This window comes from Schistocerca cancellata, chromosome 2 (assembly GCF_023864275.1).
Source record: "Schistocerca cancellata isolate TAMUIC-IGC-003103 chromosome 2, iqSchCanc2.1, whole genome shotgun sequence".
NCBI classification, from domain to species: Eukaryota; Metazoa; Arthropoda; class Insecta; order Orthoptera; family Acrididae; genus Schistocerca; species Schistocerca cancellata.
Window position 1 is genome coordinate 366,128,113 of NC_064627.1, and position 19,225 is coordinate 366,147,337.

A 19,225-nucleotide genomic window follows, 5' to 3' on the forward strand; every position below is an offset into this window, starting at 1 on the left:
TATATTTTGGTTGTTGTGACCTCTCACGCTGATGGCCATTTTGTTTGGTTCTTGTTTTACTGTCTGAAGACCAAGTATATGATTTGCTTTTTATCATAAATTCAGATTTAATTCTGTGTCAATGTAAAAAAAAAAAAAATTAAAAGCTTACAGTCTTTGTCAGTCTTTCAGGCAGCCCCTTATGGACCTTGACAATGAAAGTAATTTAAAATCTTAAAAGACAGCCCAATGGAGGACCTTGTTTACTAAAGCTTTCTGTTCAAGTGTTGCTTTCTAAGTTTTTGTAACTCATTTGAGGCGCAGTTGGCCACCCGCGGTTGATAATTAAATTCTGATGTTCTTCGTTTTGCTAATTTGATCTGCCTGCTGTGACGGCCAGTCCCGAAATACCGTTTTTATCTCGGTTGCCGATTAAGGCTAACTGCTAATGTAACTGTTTTTAAATTATATTTAAATACCTTGGTAGCTGTGAACATGCAAAGGTAATTAGTGTGTTTCTTTATTCTGTTGCCTTTTAAGGCACCAGTTGTAGAAAAGAAATTTAATTTCTTGGCCGGTTTCGAGCACTTAGTGCCCTTCTTCAGAAGGCTTTACCTATCGCATTATTTGGAGTGACAATAATAAAGTGCATACAGCACAATGTCATGGTCATGTTGTTAACTAGTAGGAGTTTTATGCAGACACTGTGAACAACATGAGCATTGCGTTCTGCTATATGTACTTTATTACTGACACTCGCAAATAATGCGATGGGTATTACCTTATAACCGATCAAGAAATTATATACCTATGTTGTAACTGGTTGCTTATTATTTCATTATGTACGACTATACTTCCTGGAGATGGATAAAATACCTTTTAAAGCAGGTAATAGCTGCCATTGTTGTTCATACTTTATTGCTTGCGCCCCCATCATTCTGAGTGTTTACTGGAGCGAAAAAGTTAATAGGTTGGTTCAAATGGCTCTGAGCACTATGGGACTCAACATCTTAGGTCATAAGTCACCTAGAACTTAGAACTACTTAAACCTAACTAACCTAAGGACATCACACACACCCATGCCCGAGGCAGGATTCGAACCTGCGACCGTAGGAGCCTCGCGGTTCCGGACTGCAGTGCCAGAACCGCACGGCCACCGCGGCCGGCAAAGTTAATAGGATGTAAAGTATTTTCTAAATTATCTGCCTGGAATATTAAGGCAGCTAAAACTCCTTGATGTTTTTGATGCTTGATCTTATTGTTAAAGGAAGTAATTAAAGCTGTATAAGTATATTTGATCGAGCATCAACCTAGTTCCCTACCATTTCAGTGTTAGCAGAGCGTGGTTATGCCAGAATGGCATAGTTTTGAACCTGTGTACTGTTAGGGAGAAATTCTTTTGACTAAGTGTATTGCTTGTGTTATTGATATCAGGCTATCTTAAAGGTGGAGTTTGCCGTGGACCGGAGAAGTGTGCTGGGAATTTTATACCTAACCAAATACTAGCTTCAATACAAGCTCACGGAATGGAGCCTGCTGATGGAAGAGAGCGTGAATGAGTTAAGGCTGTGCTTGTGCGGTACGTTGGACTGCTGCCTCGTTATCACAACAGAGACAGTCGGCGAGGTAGGTGACGCTGCATTGTGAGCGGTAGTCTGCAGTCTAGGATGCAGGAAAATGTTGATCTCCTACAGGGTAGATCCCCAACACCAGCACAAGCCTTTAGCATCCGGGCACATCTGAATCTTCTAGGTAACCACATTCAAGATCTGAGTGTAGTGAATGCTGATCTCAAGTGGACGCTCTGTATTGAAAAAATGAGGGAGAAAATCATTTAGTTATAGCTTGACGCCAGTTTGCCGAGGTTACAAGAAAGTGTGTAGTTGGATGACGGTTTGCTTGCTGAGCCGGCTACTTATGAGGAGGGGACGGAGGGCTTGGGCAAGAACTACAACCACACGTGGAACCTTTTTAATAAACTGCCCAATACATTTGAGCGATAGTGCAAGTCATTGATAAATTGTCTGTAGACAAGTCATCAAACTGTAGCCTATTACCGCTGATATTTTGTTTACAGCTTCTGGTCGAGGCTTTGCAAGTTGGCGTCTCTATCATCCGTCAGACTGTCTATCACTTCACTCGGCGAAAATTAAGCATAATTATTACACATGCTCTTTACAAAAGGGAGACACTGAACGGGTTTCAGAAAAGCTTGCTGGAGGGAAATCTATCCGGTAGAATTCAGAATAAGTTAGCCAACCGATATTTTTACTGTGTCCAGGACCATAGGGAGCCACTTGTGCGCTATACTGAGGACATCATGGTAACTGTTCCGACCCTTTGCCTTGGTATATCGGAAGTAGAGGCACTCAGTAATGTTTTGGAAGCTATGTGTCTGGAGGATCGGTCACATATCCTTTTCTCTAATAAACATGAAACGTTCGCTCAACTTGACAAATTGGTAGCGATCATCAAAATCTTCTGCTTTATGTTGAAAAGTGCGAGGATAGTAATTATAGGTCAGACTTGCCTATAACTGGTTACACCCCACAGTAAAATGCATCAAAGCTGAGAGTAACCAGGAATAAGTCATGTTTTCGATGCAGTTGTTCAGGTCATTGTTGTGAGACCACCCAGTACCACGAGGCAGGGTGAAGAGGAGCCAACACCATAAAGTGGCAGCCTACTGCAGCAGCTTACGGAGGCTGCTTAAGGCTTGTAGTAAAGTGATAGCGATTTCTATATCTTGTATTTGTGCTAATCCGAATCACAAGCCAATGTCATCTCGATGGACTCAGGCAGTAATGTATCCCTGCTTCATTACCGGTGGTATAACAAGCTCCTTTGGATTTGTAAGCTGCCTCCATTCCAAAAGGTACAAAAGCAGTGTCAGACCGTTAATGGGGAGCTATTGCTCATTTTGGGAAAAATCTGTGTTAATTTTGGGATCCAAGGATCGTCATATCCCAAGACAGGGTGTATACGTGGACAATGAAAAAAATTCCCGGATTTCCCGGTTAAAAATACATTTTCTCCCGGGTGGAAACATAGTTTTTCCCTGTTAATTGACAGCATATTTTCCCTCGGAACTGTATAACTTATCAACCCTTTGAATGGTTATGGTTTTACACATGGGCGTAGAATTCCCGGCGCTTTAGAAAGCGGAACTCAGGGAAAAAACACGTTTTGGAAAGATGTTTGATGTGCAGTAACAAGTACGCTGGATATTTTCCTATTACGAAAGTATAAATTCGAATTCACCCAAACACTGCATGTTGCTTTCCGAAGCATTGAAATCGAGATTGCAATGCGTATTTGTAAGCCAGTCATAGCTCATGTCACGTATCTCGCCAGCCGATGACAGCGGATATTCAGAGCTTCGACACGTGGTGTAGTCAGCCAATAGCAACATCACTGTTAAGTACCGCGAAAACACGAACAGGAAAAGGTAATGGTTTAAATTAATATGTATATAATGTTGCTACAAGAAAAACAAAGCTTTCACATATAATATTGGTCTCTAAGGCAAATACGCAGTAAGAAAAGCTAAGCTTTCACATATAATGTTGGTCTTTTATGCACGTATTACATTTTAAGATATATCACACAAATGTGCCAGTAAATTTTTTAATAACGACATAAAAGTGTGATCTTCTTGGCTATAAATTCTTCTACATGGCTCATCATCAAAGAGCTAATTTTTAAATGAGTCCTAGATTCCCAGTGATGTAGGTATCGATCTGATATTAAGCTTTTCAATGTGGTTTCGGGATGTAAATTTCCTTGGGTACCAGTATTTTGTTATCTCATGTCTGGTTCGTTGTTATGGCATAATGCCATACGTGCTAGAAGATTAAAACGTACACTGCACCGAACAGTTGAAACTAGCCAATAGTTTGAAATTAAAACCTTTGTTTCAAATATATTGTCGGCCTCAGCGGAAAAGATTAATAAAAGAAAATTTCTTCAGCAAACCGATAAAAATAACTTCATTGTTCTGCATGTCAATTAATGCTTGACTGTCAGAAAGGTGGAAATAAAATAAAATCTGAAACTAATAACGTATTTTGCCTTTCGTAATAATGTGAATGTATTTTAATTCACATGATAGCTCCCGCCCAAAGAAATCAATTTTGTTTTCATTTGACGAGAGTGCAGTAGACAAAGATGAAACAGCAAAACCACTAAATGTAAACACGGGTCACATGGAAACTATTATAACTCAGACTGCTCTGCACATCAGACCCGTATCTACGATATTTCCGAACCGGGGCAATAGTAGATAGTGGCGTCCCTCGAGCGTTTGGGATAGGACGTCAAAAATTTTAAAAAAATCGAATTTTCAAAAATATGTTCATTTTGTAGCGCACATCTTTCTGAAGAGTCTGATACATAAAACATACGTGTCTGAGGAATTGTAAGACATGTTATTTGATCTTAAGTGTGCCAAAGTGCAGCGCCACACCTCTTCACACAGCTTTCTTCTATCGCACGTCACTGTATTTCGGTCTGTTAATTGAAACGTGTATATTTTGTACTGGATGTCATCAAACTATATTCAGGACAGTGGAAATTAAAATGTCCTATGGTGCCTCTCCTGCTTCCAGTCGGCCGGTTTGACATCCTGCCCCTCTTTTTTTTTTTTTAAAAAAAACTCTTCAGAAAATTTGCACTCTTTATTCCCTGTTAGCTAACAAACTTGCTGCTTTGTGTGACATAAAGTTAAGTAAAGGATACATAAATCCAGTAAAGAGACGAGACAAGCAAGACAGTACACATTTCTTCAATCCTTAGCTCCTAGAATTTTTATCTCTCTAATCTTGCTACAGCTTTACATGGCCGGTTAACTTTACTAACTCTGCCAAAATCACCAGTTTAGTTATCCCGCGATTATTCTCCGGTTAGGCGTTATTACGTGTTCGTACAACGCGTTTTCCGCGCTACTTCCAGAATAGACCTTAATGCGGCTGCTAGCCGGAGACTGTACAACTGGCCCTTGCTAGTATATAGATCTGGCCAAAAATTTTCTGTGAAAATTTATTTTCTTGGGTACACCGAGAAGATAATATGTAATCTTTCTTACCTGTTATTCCTGTTAGTCGTTTATTCGCACTCAGGTAGTCTGAATCTATGGATTTCGCTGGTAATCATAACAACGCTCATCATTCGCAAACCCAGTCAACCACATAATCAGACAGTAGTTGGCTTTCTTTCGTTCGGCTATACTCTGCTCAGCTCGTATAGCCCTTTTTGTCTGCAGGGAAGTTTATTTCTAGATTTGACGAGGATTCCACTGACAGAGACATCACCTACACTATGCACGCATTCACAAATCAACGTATGATTCATTCAGAAATCAACTTAGAATGTGTTCAACAATGTTCAAAAACCGAAAGGGACACGTTTCAAAGTCATACGAATAATCGATAGACCAACGTGCGTTGGATGCTAGGCGCTTTGTGAAACAAGGTTTCTTCCTTAAGAATATGAATTGCCCTGCCCCCCCCCCCCCCCCCACACACACACACACTCCTAGATCCAGGGCTGCTGCCCAATCTGGAAGCTTGGGCGCGCCAGTAAAATTTTTCCCGATAGCACCTACCTGCCTTTTTTTTTTCCTGCGACTGATTATCTAATGTTAACAGTTGTGACGTCATGCTCATCGGAGGCAATTTGTTGTTACGAAGCATTGCATAGTCGTCATAAAGCCTTTGACACATTTGGTGTTGGCAGACGCTTGTATGAGCACTGTGTATAGTTGCTGTATATGGCGCATTTCCTTTGCAATTTAAGTTTTATTTCCTTTTTTTCTCTCGTTCATGTTTTATTGCTGCAGTATTGTTCTGCAGTAGCAGGATACAGTAATATCCTTTGTTAGAGTATTGGTTCTTACCAGTCAAAATTACAAAAATTTAACTGAGAACAAAATCAATGAAAAATTCCCGGAATTCAAAAAAATTCCCGGGTTTTTTCCGGATCTCCCGGTTGTCCCGGGTCTTAGACACCCTGCAAGAATTTTACTGTTATAAAGACTTTGTCTGGTAAGAGGAATGACATAATCATAACTACCTTAAAAGGGAGTGTGTAACGTCAAAGGATAGCCTCCTTTGATGTGACTCACTTGAACGAAGAGCAGTTTGGGGGCAGTTAGCCGGCCGCGGTGGCCGTGCGGTTCTAGCGCTGCAGTCCGGAACCGCGGGGCTGCTACGGTCGCAGGTTCGAATCCTGCCTCGGGCATGGATGTGTGTGATGTCCTTAGGTTAGTTAGGTTTAAGTAGTTCTAAGTGCTAGGGGACTGATGACCTAAGATGTTAAGTCCCATAGTGCTCAGAGCCATTTGAACCATTTGGGGGCAGTTAGAAGTGTTGGAAGAATTTCCTGATGTACTTGTCCACAAGTTAGCGGTAACTGACAAGACTGAATATCAAGTTCACATTACCTATCCGATCCTTCTCCAAACAGTTGGTTGTCATCTCCTAAGACGAGGAAGTTGCGAAAAGCTGTTGACCAACTTTTGGCCGATGGTGTGTTAAGGCTCCCTGTATGCCTTGTCTATTTTTGGTGGCTAAGCACAGTGGTGAGGGATATCGGCCACTTATCTATTACTGCTCCCCCTGTCAGAAGTTGTATTAGAATCTTTGCCCTAGCGGATCTACTTAATTGTTTTATTAGATGCCGGTCGTTGCGGCCGAGCGGTTCTAGGAGCTTCAGTCCGGAACCGCGCTGCTGCTACGGTCGCAGGTTTGAATCCTGCCTTGAGCATGGATGTGTGTGATGTCCCTAGGTTAGTTAGATTTTAGCAGTTCTAAGTCTAGGGGACTAATGCCATCAGATGTTAATTCCCATAGTGCTTAGGGCCATTTGAACCATTTTCTTTATTAGATCTCAAACAAACATGTCATCAAGAGCCACTGGCCGAGAGGCTTTCACTGCGTTCTGCGCTTATTGGAATATGTTTGAGAATAATCATCTCCCATTTGGGTTAGCTACAGAGACGGCAGTTTTGTCACGGTTGTTAGATTCTGTGTGAGGTGACCTGAAAGTTAGATGTGTTTACAATTATTATTTGGATGCCATTGTAAGTTACAGTATAACGTTTGTTGAACATCATGAGCATTTGAAGCAGCAATTAGGTGACACTAGGCTTACGTTAAAAGTGTAAAAGGTGAGCATGATCCGCTGGGAAATTTCGTTTTTGGGCACATAGTGTCCGCTAGTGAAATTAAAGTATATCAGAATCGCACTAAGGCGATTTATCAGTTCTCTCCGCCTAAAGGGAAAAAGGCGTAACCCGGTTTATAGGAACGGAATTTTTATTTATTTTTGTAAATTGGTTCAAATGGTTCAAATGGCTCTGAGCACTATGGGACTTAACTTCTGTGGTCATCAGTCCCCTAGAACTTAGAACTACTTAAACCGAACTAACCTAAGGACATCACACACATCCATGCCCAAGGCAGGATTCGAACCTGCGACCGTAGCAGTCGCGCGGTTCCGGACTGAGCGCCTGAACCGCTAGACCACCGCGGCCGGCTTTCGTAAATTGATCCCTAATTTTGCACAATTGCCTGCACTCTTAAATCAGTCACGGTGTAAGGGCGAAAAGTTCCAGTGGACCAGAACCTACTAGCCGCATTTGAGGCTTTAAAAACAGATTTAGCTATTGTGCCTGTGTTGTCCGTTCTCAATCATGAGTTTGTCTAACAGACCGACGCATCTGATTCTGGAATAGCAGCCAGGTTATAGGAAGAGTATGAAGGATAAAAGTTATTTTCTATGCTTCAGGGTCTCAGACTGCCTGTGAGAGGAAATAGTTTATGAGTTGGAGGTACTGGCCATCCTATTCGAACTGGAAAATTCCAGATTTTTCCTGGAGCATACCATTTCGACTGGAAACCGTCCCGTAAGACTGGAAGGATCACTATCTGGCAGTGACGTTCTTGGCTTTCCGATTCAAAAAAAAAAAAAAGAAAAAAAAGGTTGAAATGGCTCAGAGCACTATGCGACCCAACGTCTGAGGTCATCAGTGCCCTAGAACTTAGAACTATTTAAACCTAACTAACCTAAGCACATCACACACATCCATGCCCGAGGCAGGATTCGAACTTGCGACCGTAGCGGTCTGGCGGTTTGTTCGACATCATCAGTTTTATAAAGATAGATGCAGTCTTGCCTGTTAATGAAGATAGTTGTATAAGTATTTATGGAGTGAACACCGATCAGTCAAACACTGAAATTGTGGTACGTTTTTGCCAAGGAAAGAGTGAGAGAGAAGGTCATCAGTATAGCTACAGGCACTCTAGGACACTTTGAACGTTCCATGAGAGGTCAGCACCATACCCATAACGTCACATGTGCGGATTGCATGGGCAGAAGAGTGGCAATAGAACTTTCAGTAGTACCTGAGACAGGTGTCAAGGTTATCTAAAAAATGTTTAGGGACTGTATCTCCATAATCAATAATTTAATAATTCAACACTTAAACACAATAAAAGGTACTGTAAATGGTGTATTTCGGCAAGGTCTTTAAAGCATCTTATCACTTAAACTGCATACTTTCGTAATTCATAAGTATAATTTCGAAATGTACCAAATATGATTTGTTAACTTCGTAAACACTGCTTAATGAGAGACTACGATGGGCTAGATTACACACTGATCTCTGATCTTTAACTAAAATTTGATCTTTGCTCCAACATCGAGGTGTCTGTATTATTTAACAAAATCCTGAAGGTTTCTTCTACAGCAGTTCAAAACACACATTGCGCTATTGTTGTGACTTAATTATTCTATATCGGGAAAAATGCGAGTGCTTGAAGGTAAAGTTCCACTTGGCAACGAGTAAAGCTCGGTCATTGTACCACACATCAATAAAACCAAGAATTATCTGAAATGTTTATTAAAACAAGACAGAGAGAGAGGGAGAGTCCATTGAACTCTGACGAGGCAGAGTTTTTGCTGACGAAACTGTGCCAAGTTATTGCAGACATTACATCTCACTTCTCTCCTGCCCCTGCATGCAGGCACCCCACGTTTGTGACATCGTGGGTATGGCACTGAGCTGCAAATGTGACGTCACAAGGGTTCAAGGTTGCTTAAACTGTGACAGGATGCCTGTAGCTATATCTCTGAAGCCCTTAAGTGGATTTTTAACCATAATGTAAATAAGTGTTGATGTTTCAAATAAGACTAACAAGTGCTGTTCATTCACAGACTGGATAAATATGTTGCCAGTGATAGTTACGGCAATACGTAGTGTCACAAAATTGTTGCGAAAAATGTTTGTACTCCTTCCACTGCCACAATCACAGCTAATTATACGATTAGCTAAGCTTCGTATATGTATGATAAGGATTTAATGCAGTATTATTTAAAATGTTCCATTCTTTCACAAAGATTTGATTCTGATAGTCGTTTTGGTTTCGCATGGGCCGAGCCAGCGCACCGCCGGCTGGAATTCGTCCGCCGTGTTTCGTAAGGTACCTGCTGTTGTGTTTGCCACGCAGGACAGACATGTTGAGAGGACGAGCTCTACGATTTAGCATTGACTCATTGTTGTTTTTCAATGTTTATCAATATTTTTTTTTGTTTTATTGGAAGAAGTTTGTAAGAAAACAATAGACACATGTGAATTAACTTAGTAAGGAAATTAGTAACATTGATGAAAAAAATATATTTACGTACTAGCTTAAAAACACCTATTTCGTTTAGTCTTTATTTTCATTTTTTTGCTGAGAACATTATCGTTCACTCGAGAACATTCAATAACATTGTAAAAATATTAGTATTTCACACTCCAAAATACTTCGCATCGTTACCACACGCACGTCCGACTACGAAAGTAGAGTCGCCAATGACATACAACACTTAGCGCTGAAGGCGAATTTCTCACTAACAGCGGTATGTAGTTACTAGAATTAGATTTTCACTCTGCGTCGAAGTGTGCACTGATATGAAACTTCCTGACAGATTAAAACTGTGTGCCGGACCGAGACTCGAACTGGGGACCTCTGCCTTTCGTGGGAAAGTCCTCTACCAACTGAGCTACTCGTACTCACAGCTTGAATTTTGCCAGTACCTCACCTGGTACCTTCCAAACTTCATAGAAGCTCTTCTGCGAACAGTTTTAATCTGTCAGGAAGTTTCATATCAGCGCACACTCCGCTGCAGAGTGAAAATCTCATTCTGGGAACACCCCCTAGGCTATGGTCTCCGCAATATCCTTTCTTCCAGGAGTGCTAGTTCTGCAATGTTCGCAGAAGAGCTTCTGAGAAGTTTGGAAGATGGGAGGCGAGGTACTGGCAGAACTGAAGCTGTGAGGAAGGGTCGTGAGTCGTGCTTTGATAGCTCAGTTGGTAGCTCTTGTTAAGTGGTTAGGTTTCCCTTCATAAATGCCGCTCATCGTCCACTGAAGAATAAGTAATAGAAAAAGAAGCGGAAGAGCAAGTCAGAGTGTTTAAAGAAATGTATTCAGCTATTGACGGCTGCAAATAGAAGAGCCTCAAAAAGAAAACCGATTAAAATGTCCAAAGTCCCATCACTGCCAGGTACATCATGTGGATTCTTTCGTTCTTAATTCCCGCATTTTCAGGGCTTTCAGTAGTTCTTTCCCTGGCCAGACATGTGGCCGCTCTCACCAGAACAGTGAAAAATGCATAACATCTACATGACGAGGCCAAAAGGCACAATAAGTTATGAAGGCTGTGGCTATCGGGGAAAGAAACTATGTTTAAAACCGCACAGGAAAGTGCTTGTACTGTTCATTAAAAATAAAGAAACTATTAGCTGTGCTACCCGACAAATATCGATCTGAGTAAATTCGTCAAAAAATTCTGTGTTCCAAGATTTTAGGTTCTTTTAGGTTCATGTGGAACACTACCCGAGAATATGTGGAAATATAATGAAGGCGGATTTCTAAATTTGTATGATGCTGGGGGACCTGGAACTCACCATGTGGCGTATGTCGGAAGAAGAAACTACTGTTCATTATAGTCATCATATTTATTAGAAGCTCCTTGTGTTGGCCGTGTTTGCAGTTAAAATTGTTGAATGTGAGGTGAGCCAGTTATGAAAAACACCGTTTTTTCTTAGTACCCAAACATGTTTCGGCACCATTGTGCCATTATCAGTGTGTTTTGGTGAAGTGAAAAGTGTTTTACTACGTTATTTTTGGAAAACAAAAAATGGTTCAAATGGCTCTGAGCACTATGGGACTTAACTTCTGAGGTCATCAGTCCCCTAGAACTTAGAACTACTTAAACCTAACTAACCTAGGGACATCACACACACCCATGCCCGAGGCAGGATTCGAACATGCGACCGTAGCGGTCGCGCGGTTCCAGACTGTAGCGCCTAGAACCGCTCGGCCACCACGGCCGACTTTGGAAAACACTTGATATACTGTAGTTACATGTGCATCAAAACACCTCACCATGATATGGAGAATGAAAGTGCTTACCACACGAAAACATGACAAGCACACCAAATATATTGCATAAATAAAACCGAAAACCTACTGAGGATGGCACAGCGGTGCCGAAACATGTTTGGGTACTGAGAAAAAACGGTGTTTTGCATACCTGGCGGACCTCACATCCGACAATTTTACTGTTCGTTACTTTGACTCATTTGGCGATTTGCAGCCTCCAGAGGAATTAAGCCATTACTTTGCTGGTAGCACGTATTTTACAATTTCCAACACTACCAAAAGTTCATTACATACCTCTTCAAACACCTATGTCTTACGTTCGTCCTGACAGTTAAAATGAAGATGTAAAAACGGCAATCACGCATACCATTTCGTGTGTTGACCTTGAGAAGCGATGTTATACAATTTGACTTTAAATGGACTTTAAATGGTCGATCTTCGGCACTAAGTGCAAATTATTTCCCATCAACTGAAGAAGACAAAGAGAGTTGGAACGGTGTTCGCATAGGCTTAGAAAATATCGCTGCATCAAACCGCAATCTACATCTGGGAAGTGGTGCTAGTACGTCACAGCGCATACGACTCTGATGATTTAAATGAATATTTAAAACAGACAGTATCAGGTTTTGAATTACACATGAACGTCAACGCACTTAAAACTGAAATAAGAATGACAGGGCAAATACTAGAGTTTACAAAGAGAAACGCAGTAGGATCACTTCTAGGTTTTCACAAAGGATCAAACCCTGCAAAAAGACCCGAAAAAATTTTACGAGTCAGCTCATTCAGTGGACATAGTATCGATTAGCACAATTTCAGTCGAGGATAATGATGAGATCCACGTTACGATGCAACACCAGGATTCTTTGACCACTCCAAGCAGCAGTTTCTATATTTTGAAGGTAAATTCGCAAAAAAAGGATGAGACTCCCGTGGCAGCATTTCATGTTTCAGGAAATAAGATAAGTGCTGAATGGTGTACAAATGAGAATAATGTCTTTCTAAGGAAAGGAGTCTAGGAAGCATTCACGTAGAATACGTATTTCCAGTGATTGATGGTTGACGTTTCGGACTGCGAGATGTTGGCCGGCCGGAGCGGCCGAGCGTTTCTAGGCGCTTCAGACTGGAACCGCGCGACCGCTACGGTCGCAGGTTCGAATCCTGCCTCGGGCATGGATGTGTGTGATGTCCTTAGGTTAGTTAGGTTTAAGTAGTTCTAAGTTCTAGGGGACTGATGACCATATATATTAAGTACCATAGTGCTCAGAGGCATTTGAACCATTTTTGAACTGCGAGATGTTGACACCGGTGGTGAATCAGGAGAGATGACGTGGTCCAAATGACATAGCGTCCGACTGCGCCGCACGAATGTCCCGTTGCCAACTAGAGCACACATGAGAGGTGTAAAGACCATCTCGACAGAACATATGGTCACAAATACTAAAAATATGCATCCGTTGTAAGATTGTTCTCCTCATTCAAGAGTTTATCTGATTTCTTCCATCTAGTAATATAAATCTTCAGTTCCTCTTTTTTCATCTTTGTGTATAATTTTTAGCTATTCATCGGTATTACCAAGCTTCTCCTTTTATATCTAACCCCAGTGCTGTTTTAATGTTAGTGTAATTATGCATCTTAAATCTCAAGCCAAATGACCTGCCCGTCTGCTCAATATTGTCTTTTTCGCAATCATGACATAAAATTTCATATACTCCAGATTTTACATATTTGCCACTGAGTGGACAGACCAAAGATAAGATGTAACAGTCACATTTAAAGTTCGCGCAAGTCGTAGGGTCTAACGCATGAAGATAATGATGATGATAATATTTTAGGACAGTTTATATTACTATTTCATAATAGTAATTCAATCCTTTTACTGGCTGAATATTTTAGTATTTGATCGAATAGGCTCTCGTTCAAAGTAGACAATTATTTCTATTAACAAAGGGGTCTTTAACACTGATACAAACCTGAGTGCAAATGCAGCGACGTTAAGAGAGTAGATAATCGAAAACATCTCTTTTGCAGAATACGAGGTCTGTAGATAGACGCACGTAACTATTATTGCTAGCCTCCACAGTACTAGTAAGTGTAACAAGGAAGTGTACGGCTTAGATTGAAAATTTTATAACAGTAATAAAAATTTATATATTAGTCGCCCACTCACTCTTTCCACCGTAGTTTCGGAAGGTGTTTTTAAAACACCAGGCTCAATACAATTGTTGATTGCTTTTACTTAAACTTATAGCTTCTTTTGGGTTCAGAAACATTTTATTTTATCTGGTATTTTTTTATGCTGTGATTTCATGTGCAGTCACGTTCCATGACCTTGAAGATTTGCTCCTCAATTTGGTCCTACGGAACTAGACGTGTAAAAGAAAAAATAAATAGGCTGTTGCCTACCTAACTCATTAGTCATATACGTGTTCTTCAAATGTATAAACAGATCAATTAAAATAAAGTCAATAAACAGGTAAATTTAATTGGATCAAGATACGACTTATGCACTGGTGCTAAACCTATAAATTTGCTTCCATTTTTTAATGTTAATGAGGCACGCGCAATGATTATGCATTCACAGACAGCATTACTGAAGTGAATACAACATAATTATCAATAACTTTCGTGCTTAATAATTACGTTCTGAAAACAGCACCCAGTTACAGTATTTCTGAGAATCATTTTCACGACAGCAAGTATAGCTGAAGCGAGGAGAAATATTACTTTCATAGCACATTTGGTATAACCGGTAAACTGCTATTATATAAAAGTTAAGTAGGTGATGGCGTTATATCAAATAGATAACCCTACAAAGAGGACTGGCCGTGCTTAGTGAAACCTTACATCAACGGGTGATGTTCACCCGATTTTTATTTCTCAGAATTCGATACAACCAACGGTCGAAACTGGTCAAGTACACGTCGTAGTGAAATCAAGGAGAGGTGTGAGGACAATGATTCTAACATCTCCCAAAGTGGAATGTATCCCCCTCTGAGTCGATCGTTTCCACTGTTATGTGTCTTTTCCGTGGATGGGCATCTTTGTCAGATGTTTCGTTACGACGCGAATGGGAAACTAAAGCACGTGGGTTATGAACCATTTCCTACTCCAGTCTCTACGCTTTATTTATCTTGCACTGTGACAACAAAAGCCTGACTATTTTAATTAAAACCATTTACCTCTTTTGTGTGAAACTCTCTCACCATCCGCCTCACGTTTTAACACGCCATGTAGTTTCAAACGAAAAGTTGGTCTATGAAATAAGCTCCCGTAGTACATTTACCACGATAGTCAGCGATCCGGTTTCCTAGTCCAACACGTAATTTTAACTTATCGTAAACGTTTAACCACTACAGATGCATCTGCAAATTTGTGACTGATTTCTTGTTCAGATCTCTTACATACATGAAATGTAGGAGCTTTATCAAAGATACAGAAAAAAAGTCTGAATTTGTTGGGTAGTGTTATTTCGTACCCAGAAAGTCCTCGAGTGGGCTTTGTTACATGCTGTGCTCAGGATAGACCGCAAGACTGGGGGCTAAAAAGCGGCTTTCTTCCGATAGTTAGGGGCATTGCAAGAGGGGAGAAGGGTCTATGCCTCCCTTTTCATATTTTAAAGTAGGGACGAAAGGCGAGGGGATTACAACGTCAATATGGTGCGATTTAAAATTCCACCCAGGCAATTCACTAACGAGCCCATCTTCTCTGACACATTACGCGGGGAAGGACCTCGGCGAGGGTGACCGGCGAGCAGTGGTGTTCACCCTCCTGGCGGCTCGCTGTGGGGCGGGGAGGGAGGCGACTCCCCAGATTTCTCCGCTCCCCCTCCTAGCCGCCACGGCGATCGAAACCCATTTGCCTGACAAATCCTTTCGTTCCGCATACGTAAGCCGCACTTGTTCCTTATTGTTAAATTACCTCCCCCAGTGTTAGTCACGAGCGGGGAACCAATCTGGCGGCGGCCGCGCGCCGAATACCAACCGACTCGTCCGGCCCGGCGACTTCTTCTGCTCCTTGGCTGGGCCTTCCCTCTTCCCCGGTAATTAACTCTGCGAGAACCAGCCCCGCCCCACAGCGTTGGAGTGCGGATTTGGAGCTAATACCGGCGGATTAGGAGTTTTCAAAGCGGCCGGAACTCGTCCAATTTGCAAGTAAATGCTGCCACAGAGCGCCTCTGCCCCTTACAGAAGCTCTGGGACGGCAATCCGGAAGACTATGAACGGAAATCTGCTGGGTTAATCTTTTCCCTTGGTATTTTTCTCTAGATTCTGAAATTATTTATGCGCTTTTACAATGTGTAAAAGTGTCTTCTCCGCGAGTGACTTTTACAGCATATGATGTAGGTTTATTCATATAACAATATGCACTCTACGCCCTGTTAGTGTATGGATCGAGGAATAATTAACCAAAGAAAGTCATAATACGGAAATACAAAGAACCACTCATGAAATATATACGACAGCTGACCATAACGGGTGTGGATTTTTTGTTTTTGAAGGTTGCCAGTTCTGAGTGCAAGTGCGTAAACTCGCACTCTAGTGTCCAGTTGCATTAAAAATGTCGGTAAGAAATCGCGTCGACTGCGAGCCACGTGCTATGATCCGCTATTACTCACAGAAGGGATAACACCACCGAATTTTTTTCGCGAAAGTGTTACGAACAGAACTTGTGTGTTCAAATGGTGTAGGGAGTTAAGTGGAGGCAGTGTGTGTGAGTGATGTAGGGAGTTTAGTGAAGGTAGAACAAACGTTCATGACGAACAGAGGAATGAAAAACTTTCCATTTTAGCTGATGAATTAGTGCAAAAAATCGGGGAAACTGTTGTCAGGACCGCCGATTAACTGCGGGTTAAATTTCCACGATGTTTCCACAACTCTCTAAAACTCTCCTATACGCAACACTCATAGAAACGTTCTAATACCGGATACTGTGCTCAAGTCAGCTGACAGGATGGCGCAAGAAAAATCGAGTCAATAGCTCTCGCCAGTTTCTTGTCTCTAACTGGAAGATGAAGACATTCTGAACTTAATTGTGACGTAAGAAAAAACGTGGGTTGCTCATTTCACGCCTGAGATGAAAAGGCAATCGTCAAAGCGGCGTCGCACGAATTCCCATCTGCCAAAAAATTCAAAACAACAATTTTGACCAAAAAATCGTGTCCTCAGTGTTTTGAGACTGAAAAGGCATCATTTCGGTCGAATTTCCGCTCAGGGAGAGACCACCAATAAACAACCATATTCTGCCATCCCAAAAAGACTGAAAAGAGGGGAATGCTGACGAAAGGATTGTGCTTGTTGCCCGACAACGCCCGTCCTCACACAGCCTTAATTATGTGGAAAAATAGTCAAAAATTTCATCAACAATATCCTGAAATTTGTCAGATACACTCCTTCTAAAAAACTTAGTAATATAGTGCAGTTTCTGAACATGACTCGTATTTGTTCACTATATATTTTGCCCAACTATAATCTTATTTACATGAGACTATGCAATTGTTCTTGCTCTGCCGTCAATTACTTGAATAATTTTATGTTCCCTGATGATGAACGAACAAGCCATTTACAAACTGTGGGACACCGTCTACGCAAAACATGTTGAAAAAGTACTGTGTGTGCATTATCGGTCCACGCCGAAGATATTTCGTGAAAACGTAGGGACAAAATCAAAACAAGTGGTTCGTAGGTTCGTGCTAATATATAGTTTATTTATAAATCTCGTTAACACGATGGTTTCATGGAGTAATACAACTACAAAACAGAAACATCAGAAATTTGGACTGAAACTAGCTGTTGAATGCCGATGAGTTAGGATATCACTCTGTGCCGTTATTTCATTTCCTTTTCGACCCTGCAGTAACTCTCGCATTAGCTCATCCCTGAATATTTAGGGACAGCTACGATCTACGACAAGTCATTTCAATCGAGTCTAAAAGTGGCAGGTGTAGTAAGTGATGGCTAATGCATTGTTGTACCTTACGTCTATCGAGATGAAGTTTATTTTTATTTTAACTATACATATGATGGGGAAAATTTGATTAAATAAAAGTAAAGTAAGTTTAATCTTTTCTATTTAATTCAATATTCATCAACGATCAATAAAACGGACAGCACATGCCACGTCTGTCTCAAAGCTGGTGCCTTATTTACGGTTGTAAATTAATTAAGAAAAGTGTTAACTGAACCATAACCAATCCATTCTCTTTAGGCAAATAAATTCCGTTCCTAGCGTAGTCGTGTTCCCAATAGATAACCAAAGACTGGTATTAGAAGTTAAGACAATGGTCACGAGGTTCGATATTGTCACAATCTTACCTAAATGCTCTATAAAAATCTTTCTAGAAACTGTGAAATAGGAAAACTGCGCCGCGCGGAGTTGCCACGCGGTTAGAGGCGCCACGTCACAGATTACGAGTCCACTCCCTCGGGTATGGGTGTGTGTGTTGTCCTTAGAATAAACTAGTTTAAGTTGGTTTAAGCAGTGTGTAAGTCTAGGGACCGATGATCTCAGCAGTCTCTCCCTTAGGAACTCATGCACACACATTTTAGGAAAACAGCTGTCGATAGCGATTAATTAAGTTTGAATACGCGAAATATTATGCAAAAGAGTAGCTGAGGGTTAGTTTTGTTACTACAGCACATGTTTCGCGTGCACAAGTACATTGACAGAAAATATGTAATTCCACAACGATTTTAATGAAGAAATCAAATCCAAACGCATTACTTATAAAAAAACTTCCGAACTGTGTTAATAATGCCGTAGTATTGACCTGATGGCTCGCTAAGCAATTTTACGAGCACGTCGTACTGTTACTACGAAGTACACACAATACGTGGGTTGAAACAACTAGAAATTAATACATTGAAGAATTTCAATGAGAGAAAACCTCACAGTCATACGAAGACACACTTATACCCACATTCACACTAAAGAGCGATGATTTTAATTAAAATTGCGCCTAATGGGTTAACGTGCTTCTCTTTCCTTTATTGTAGTGGAAACAAAGCTTCTACCGCAATAAAATCCGAAACCAACACTGAAATCGCACTGCATTGCAATTTAAAATAATACCAAAAACATTTTCGATATAAATCTGGAAGAAATGTAATTAATATTTCAGTTAGGCTGAAAAATTGGGAATTCCATTGTGCTTCGGACTCACCAAACACGCGCTTAAACTGTCCGTCGACTAACTAGCGCGGGCTAGACAAGGGACGGGCAGAACCACACCAAGGAGACAAATCTATTTCCTAGGAATCGTATCTACCTACTCAGATGTTAGTACTACTGTTCTCTAGCGGAGAGAACTTCTGTGCTACTACCGAGCATTCAACTTCAAATACTCACAATCATTCATCCTTTCACGCCAGAAGGGCAGGAGATGACAATATCTTAAGAACATCATATACACTACGTAAAGAAGGCGGATGTGTGTTTGATAGGAAACTCTCTATGAGAAGAATTACTCATAAAAACGTGTTTAAAAGCATTGTTTGATAAGTTGTTCGTGTTTATATGTCAATACAAAATATTCCACTGCTCAGTCTCCTCCCAGATAAATTTAGAAATACCACAGTAGATTTAGAGGTGCAAATGTATGACATAAACATCAATAAATTGAGCAAAATAGCATGAAAGGAATCTAAGAGAGACTTTTCACAATATAACATAGAAATCAGCTTAATTTTTCAAGCAACTCTTCAGCAGAATAGAAGCAATGACCCGTGAGGAAACTCTTCAGTTTCGATTTGAAAGCGCGTGGATGAGTGCTGAGATTTTTGAATTCTTGAGATAGGTTGTTGCAAATCGATGCAGTAG